General features: G+C 37.8%; 1 long non-coding RNA gene across 2 annotated transcripts in view; it reads left to right on the top strand.

Moving 5' to 3' along the window:
* The first annotated feature begins 123 nt into the window (after positions 1–123).
* The window catches only part of LOC109550218 (uncharacterized), a 38,790-nt gene continuing 32,213 nt past the window's right edge, over positions 124–6,700 (top strand). Inside the window, exons 1-2 of one of the 2 annotated variants that reach the window (XR_012327676.1) lie at positions 124–984; positions 1,810–1,969. This is a non-coding gene — a long non-coding RNA (uncharacterized lncRNA). The remainder of the gene's footprint in view (positions 985–1,809; positions 1,970–6,700) is intronic. The other variant, XR_002176619.3, reaches the window with a different exon arrangement.

Below are 6,700 nucleotides of genomic sequence, written 5' to 3'. Positions count from 1 at the left end.
GCCCCCTCTAGGCCCGCCCACTCCTGGATCCTAACTCCCGAGTCCCTTCTCCTCAGCCCCGCCCTTCATCGGCCCCGCCCCCCACTGTCCCCGCCCCCTCCCTCGCCTCGCACTTCCCCGCAGCGCTTTGTGGGCGGCTCGTCCTTTTCTTGACGCGAGTCCTACGTCAGGGAGCCGCCAGCTGCCTTGGCCCAGACTCTTACCGGCGGGCGCGGGATAAGGCCCAGGCTTGAAAGAACGTGAGCTCTGGCCCCGATTAACTCGTGGAAAATGTTTCCACGTAGTCTTTTGAAATTATTTAGAAATCAGGACATAATTTCAAATCTCCTCCCCCTCGCCTCCCCAGTCGTTCCAGTTCACCTACTTGGTAGCTGGAGTGAAATAGGAGCCATTTAAAAATCTGTGCTGGAAACATAGTAGAAGCTTCCCCAGTGTCCTCTTTTCTCCCTTCTCTCAATGTTAGTTGAATTGAGCAATACAGTTGTTGGTTGCTGACTTATAACAGATGCTTGCCCTTTTGCTTCTGTTGCTTGATTTAACGAAATTGTTAGTGTACTTTGCCTGTTGAGAAAATTAAACATGATTACCAAAAAAAAATTTTTTAACCAACAGCTAGATAGACATATTGTAAATGACATCTTCTGAAAGACAAGGCTGGTTTTGTGGGCATGCAACCTGTCCAGTGGAACAGGACCTCAGAAGGACTCTGAGGTCCTAGTTTCTTTCCTGTGCCGCATTATTAATAAATTCTGAAAGGGCCCACATATTTCCGTTTTGCACTGGGCCCTGCAAATGATGTGGCCGATCTTCTGAAAGGAGTGGTAGGGTAAGTGACCTCTATTGGAACCTATGTTATAAATATAGATGCCACGCAGGAGACTACCTGTCAGCATTTGTCCCCGTGGCCCAGGCCTATTTGGCCATAGTGACCTATGGACTGAACTAATCTGTGGAGCTGTGGATCGACTGGAATTCGGGCTGAAGGTAGCATTTATTTAATCAAAATAGTATTTTTATTCTGAGGAAGCATTGAAATGAAAAATTCATTTTACTTTCTACTATTTTCTTAAATTAATTATTTAAAAAATTTTATTTTATTTATTTTTGGCTGCGTTGGGTCTTGGTTGCTGCCTGCGGGCTTTCTCTAGTTGCGGCGATCCGGGGCTACTCTTCCTTGCGGTGTACTATTTTTTAATACAAGTCACTGAAAATGGAATTTTCTTCAAACTGAGTTTCACAACTAAAATAGAATACTCAAGTTTGCAAGTTATTTAGAACTGATAGGAAATATTTGGAGAAGCTTAAAGGGGATTTATTTAATAAATTGATTGCTCTGGGGTGCAGACTAGCCTAAGAACTGTGAGATCAAGCCTTTTGCTGAAAGGTTCTTGTGTTGATACAGTGTGATGATAACCGGAAGTAAAATTTAAAATTTATTTTACTCAACATAAATACAATTATAATATATAGCTCCAATAAATTTCTGTTTCTTCTTTAATATTATATATATAATTTTGTAATATATAATTTGAAAAGATATAAGTATGCACCCCCCCCCATATTCATTGCAACATTATTTACAATAGACAAGACATGAGAACATCCTAAGTGTCCATCGATGGGTGAATGGATGAAAAATGTGAGATTTTATGTATATGTGCCCAATGGGATATTACTTAGGGATATTACTTTCTTATCCTTAAGAAAGAAGAAAATCTTGCCATTTGTTACAAGATGAATGAACCTGAGGGCATTATGCTAAATGAAATAAATCAAAGACAAATAATGAATGATTTCATTTATATGTAGGCTCTGAAAAGCAGTTCAACATGATGACATAAGAAGAGCTTGAACTCACCTCCTCCCAGAGACACACCAAGTCTACAGCTACTTATGGTACAGTTCACTGCGAAAAAGACGTGAAAATTAGCTGAGTAACTCCTTCGCATCAGCAAACACATCAAAGCAGGTAGGAAAGGCTGAGACAGAGTCTCGCCATAAACCCAACCCCTGGCGTGGCAGCCCGCAATCCCAAGGGACCTCACAGACCCTGAGCTTCTCCCCAGGAATGAAGGGTTATCCCCTGCTTCAGGCCCTCCAACTTTTAAGACCTGCATCTGAAAAATGAATCTCTCAAACATCTGGCTTAGAAAACCATGAGAGCCAAAAGGCTGTTCTCCTCTCTTTCTTAATATCTCAACGTCCCCAAATTGATACCACTTTCACCTTACTTGTCTTTCACTAATTTCAAAGCTTCACAAAGTAAAAATTACGTATTCCCACTTTCATGATTTCAGTTAGATTCATCCCAAGGTCTAATAAATTTTAATTATATTATTAAATACAGTATTGATTATATTAATACAAATATAAATTTGAAAAGAACACTTAAAATATAGAAATTAATAAAAATTAAATCACCAATAATCCTACTATTTAAGAGAGAACTTCATTTAATTTTTCTGATAGGTTATTTTGTTACGGACCAGGTTTCTTGGCCTTCTTTTTTTTTTTTTTTTTGCGGTACGTGGGCCTCTCACTGCCGTGGCCTCTCCCGTTGTGGAGCACAGGAATGAGAACATATTGTTGAGCATAGGGAACTCTACTTAATGCACTGTGGTGACCTGACTGGGAAGGAAGTCCAGAAGGGAAGGGATATATGTATATTTATGGCTGATTCATTTTGCTGTACAGTAGAAACTAACACAACATTGTAAAGTGACTATACGCCAATGAAAAAATAATTTTAAAAAGTTACAGTGTGAGTTATTTTGCTATTCACCTTTCTGTGCCTGGCAAAAGAATATAGGAATTTGGGATTAATAAAAGGCTTTATTTTAGGTTTAATCTAATTTTGTTTTCATAAACTGTATTTAATAAAACATCTAATGGATTCTTTTATAACACAAAACTATCTGTAGAAGAAAGTTTTGCACATTTTAACATTTTGCATTTATAACAGTGATAGATCTAGCAACCCTAGGTTGACATCCTGAAATATATATTTTTGAAACATTACTGTGTTTGGAATTTTATCTTTCTATTAGTATGTATTAGCTTGGAGCAGACCAAGATCTACAAGAAAGGCAAAATCAATCCCACAGAATGAAACCTGATAAGTGTTTGTAAATGACCATTGCTTTCAGCCCAGACTAGCTCAGTTGAATTTGAGAAGACATAGCCAGTATCTCCTGATTCTTTTAAATTCTGATTTTTTCCAGTCTACCTCCAACTAAATTAAACCATAGAATATGGAAGTCAACAATGTTATATAAACACTCTAGGAACATTATGTTGTGAGTAGGAAACGGGGATTGAGCCAGTTCTAAAAATGTTTTTATTGGGATCAACAAGGGAAGAAGAGAGGAGTTTTTAAAACTGTGAGTAAAATAGCTGAGTGGAGAATAAGAATAATAGGAGAATAAGACGTGTGAATAGGAGAGATTTTTATAGATTGAAGCCTGATTCAAAATGAAAGAACTAGAAAAATGCCAGGACCATTTTGAACTTATTATAAGTGGTAAGGAAAACAGTGATAATTTTATTATTACATTTGGATTGCCTGGTATAGAAAAGACTATTCCTGCAAATCTGACAGATTTCTGGTATTTTCACAAACCAGTTATATAAAATTATAGGCTAAGATGTTTCAGGAATACACTTAGGTGAAGTCAGAGCTGACATAAGAATTTATATCTCACTTTAAATTTTATCATCACTTGATAAAATTTGGTTAATAAACAGACTTTCTTTATAAATCTGGTCCCACATTTCTCAAAGTGACATTAAGAAACTCTAATTCCATAGGATTTTATTTAGAGTCATGTTTCTATGATTAAATATGAGAATGGTAGGCTAGACAAGGGAGGCGTCCCTGAAAAGTTACGGTGCTAGTGTGCATTATGAATCTCCCATTGAGAGATATGGGACCATTTTTGTCGCAGAGCATTCTGACAGATTTGTGTCATCTGGAACACAGTCTGGGAAATATTGATCTAGTTTAGGGTTGGTCATTTTCCCATTGAATTAGACCCAATCATAATCTTTTTCTGTTAATAAAGTCCTTAACTCTTTACGTTCCCTTAATCATTTGAGGTCTCTATCTTAGTTTTCAATACCATAGTATCACCCATTTCTCAAACAAGAAACTCCAAGCAATTTTACATTTGACTGCTTTTGATTCTATCAATACCTCCCCCATCAATTGCCAAGTCATGATGCATTTTTTTTCACAGAATTTCACAAATATTTCTCACTTTTTATTTTTCTGGACTTACATCCTCATCTGGGGGCTTTGATCAACACATGCTTAGGCTGTTTCAGCCTTTTCAATAAGCCTAACTTCTCTGCATGGAAATTTGTTTTTGTTACTGTTAAAGGTGTCACCCCTCCCTCTTCTTTCAACCATGCTGCTGTCCTTGGTTTCCTTAGAGGAAACACTTGTTACCTTATAGTACTTCCCATGTAATTTTAAGAAGGTTATGTGCATGATTCCTATACAAATAAAAACTGCACATGAATCAAAGATTTTATTCAACTCATTAAATGAGGGACCAGTAAGATGTGAAAACTGTTCAAATGGGAGCTTGAGTTACAGAGATTTATGTTTTCTGCTAGATAAAATCAATTCATATTAATTACTATGGACAGAAATCATTTGCATTGCTATTAACTGGAATTCTTTGCATTGCTATAAGTTTTTTATAATTTAACTTCTACCTCTATAGGGTTGTAAAACAGTGTAGTCAAGAGAACATCAATCACAGATGCACATCCCCATGAAATAGGATAATACCCAGAGTGTCCTTAGACAATTCCCAGTTCCACTGGGTTTAGCTTGCCAGGGAAAAGGCCTAGCACAGTACCACTAGATTTAAGAGTTTTAAGGCTTTTAATGAGAACTCGCAAGAAAAGACTTTTTCTAGTTAAACAAAATTAAAAATAAATTTCCATGTAGATTTAAATAGTCTATGATTTTAACCTCTGAACAGTACCCCACTTCCCATTCCTCAGGCCCCCAAATACTGAGCTAAGTATACAGTCCCCTGATAATAACTGCATATGGCTGTAGAGGTGTGCGTACATTTTGTGGTCTTGAACGATATCTCTGTGAGCAAGGGTAGCTGATCCTTTCAAAGATGAAACCTGGGACTTCCCTGGTGGCACAGTGGTTAAGAACCCGCCTGCCAATGCAATGGGACACGGGTTTGAACCCTGGTCCAGGAAGATCCCACGTGCCGTGGAGCAACTAAGCCCGTGTGCCACAACTACTGAGCCCATGTGACACAACTACTGAAGCCCATGCGCCTAAGCCTGTGCTCCGCAACAAAGAGAAGCCACCGCAATGAGAAACCTGTGCACCGCAAGAAAGAGTAGCTCCCAGTTGCTGCAACTAGAGAAAGCCCGTGTGCAGCAATGAAGACCCAATACAGCCAAAAATAAATAAATAAAATTAATTAATTAATTTTTAAAAAAACATGAAACCCACACATTTGAGCTCTTTTAGCACCACTCTTTAAAATGGACACTACTGACAGCATAATTCAGTTATAGTGGGGATACTTGTTCAAATCAAGCAAATAAACAAATAAAAATCCTTACCAATTCATTGGATGCTTTGTCCTTTTAGTGAATGAGATCAGGTCCTTTCAGAAAGCAAATACTCCTGAGAGGCTGGCTTGTTTATGCATTAATCAGCCCTTTAACCAACCAGTACCTCTGAAACTGTCTGTGGTTAACTATGCATATATAACTTCCAGTGTCATTGACCAATATAATAAAAATGACTTTCTAGTAAAATGAGACCAAAAAACCCACAAAGGCCAAAATACATGGTCCAATTTTTAATTATTATATTCAACGATGTAAATTACATTTCAGTAAATATAATTAGAACAACAAAGAGCCCAAAAGAAAATAATCATGAAAAATGTTCTTTTTTGAATGTTGCTATAGGTGGATAATAGAGAGAATCGCTAATAACTTTTTTTTATTCCACAATCATAAGTAAATTAAAAGTTGAGGGCTTCCCTGGTGGCACAGTGGTTGAGAGTCCGCCTGCCAATGCAGGGGACACGGGTTCGTGCCCCGGTACGGGAAGATCCCACATGCCGCGGAGCGGCTGGGCCCGTGAGCCATGGCCGCTGAGCCTGCATGTCCGGAGCCTGTGCTCCGCAACGGGAGAGGCCACAACAGTGAGAGGCCCGCGTACCGCAAAAAAAAAAAAAAAAAAAAAAGTTGAATCAAATAGTGATTTCCATATATAAAATGCTTATATGCATACTTTGAATGAACATAATGCATATCAATACTAAAAGTTTCAATGTGGCAAGTGAGTTTGCTTCTTGTGTGTTACCTTATTAATCTAGGAATTGATAACCGTGTTACCCACAGGGGATAGTGGATGTCTAAACTATTTCTACGTTTTGTTTTAATGGCACCATGCCGGGGAAACCAGTCTCAAGGAGGTGCATTGCAAAAGTGGCAGAAGAGATTTTACAAGAATTTTAGCAACTTGGGATATTCATTTTTGGGTAATATTTTGTTATGATATAATTTAAAAGTTACAGAAAAATTGCAAAATTAATATAAGAAACCCCTGTGTATCATTTACTCCTTTTGCTTTATCAAGGACACTTAGTACTTAAATTCTGAAATAACCTAGTACCATTATTGAAATCAAGAAATTAACACTGATAAT

The sequence above is a fragment of the Tursiops truncatus genome, chromosome 18 (genome assembly GCF_011762595.2).
Source record: "Tursiops truncatus isolate mTurTru1 chromosome 18, mTurTru1.mat.Y, whole genome shotgun sequence".
Taxonomy (NCBI): Eukaryota; Metazoa; Chordata; class Mammalia; order Artiodactyla; family Delphinidae; genus Tursiops; species Tursiops truncatus.
The sequence above is the reverse complement of the archived record's forward strand: the minus strand, read 5'-3'. Positions and strand labels throughout refer to the sequence as shown.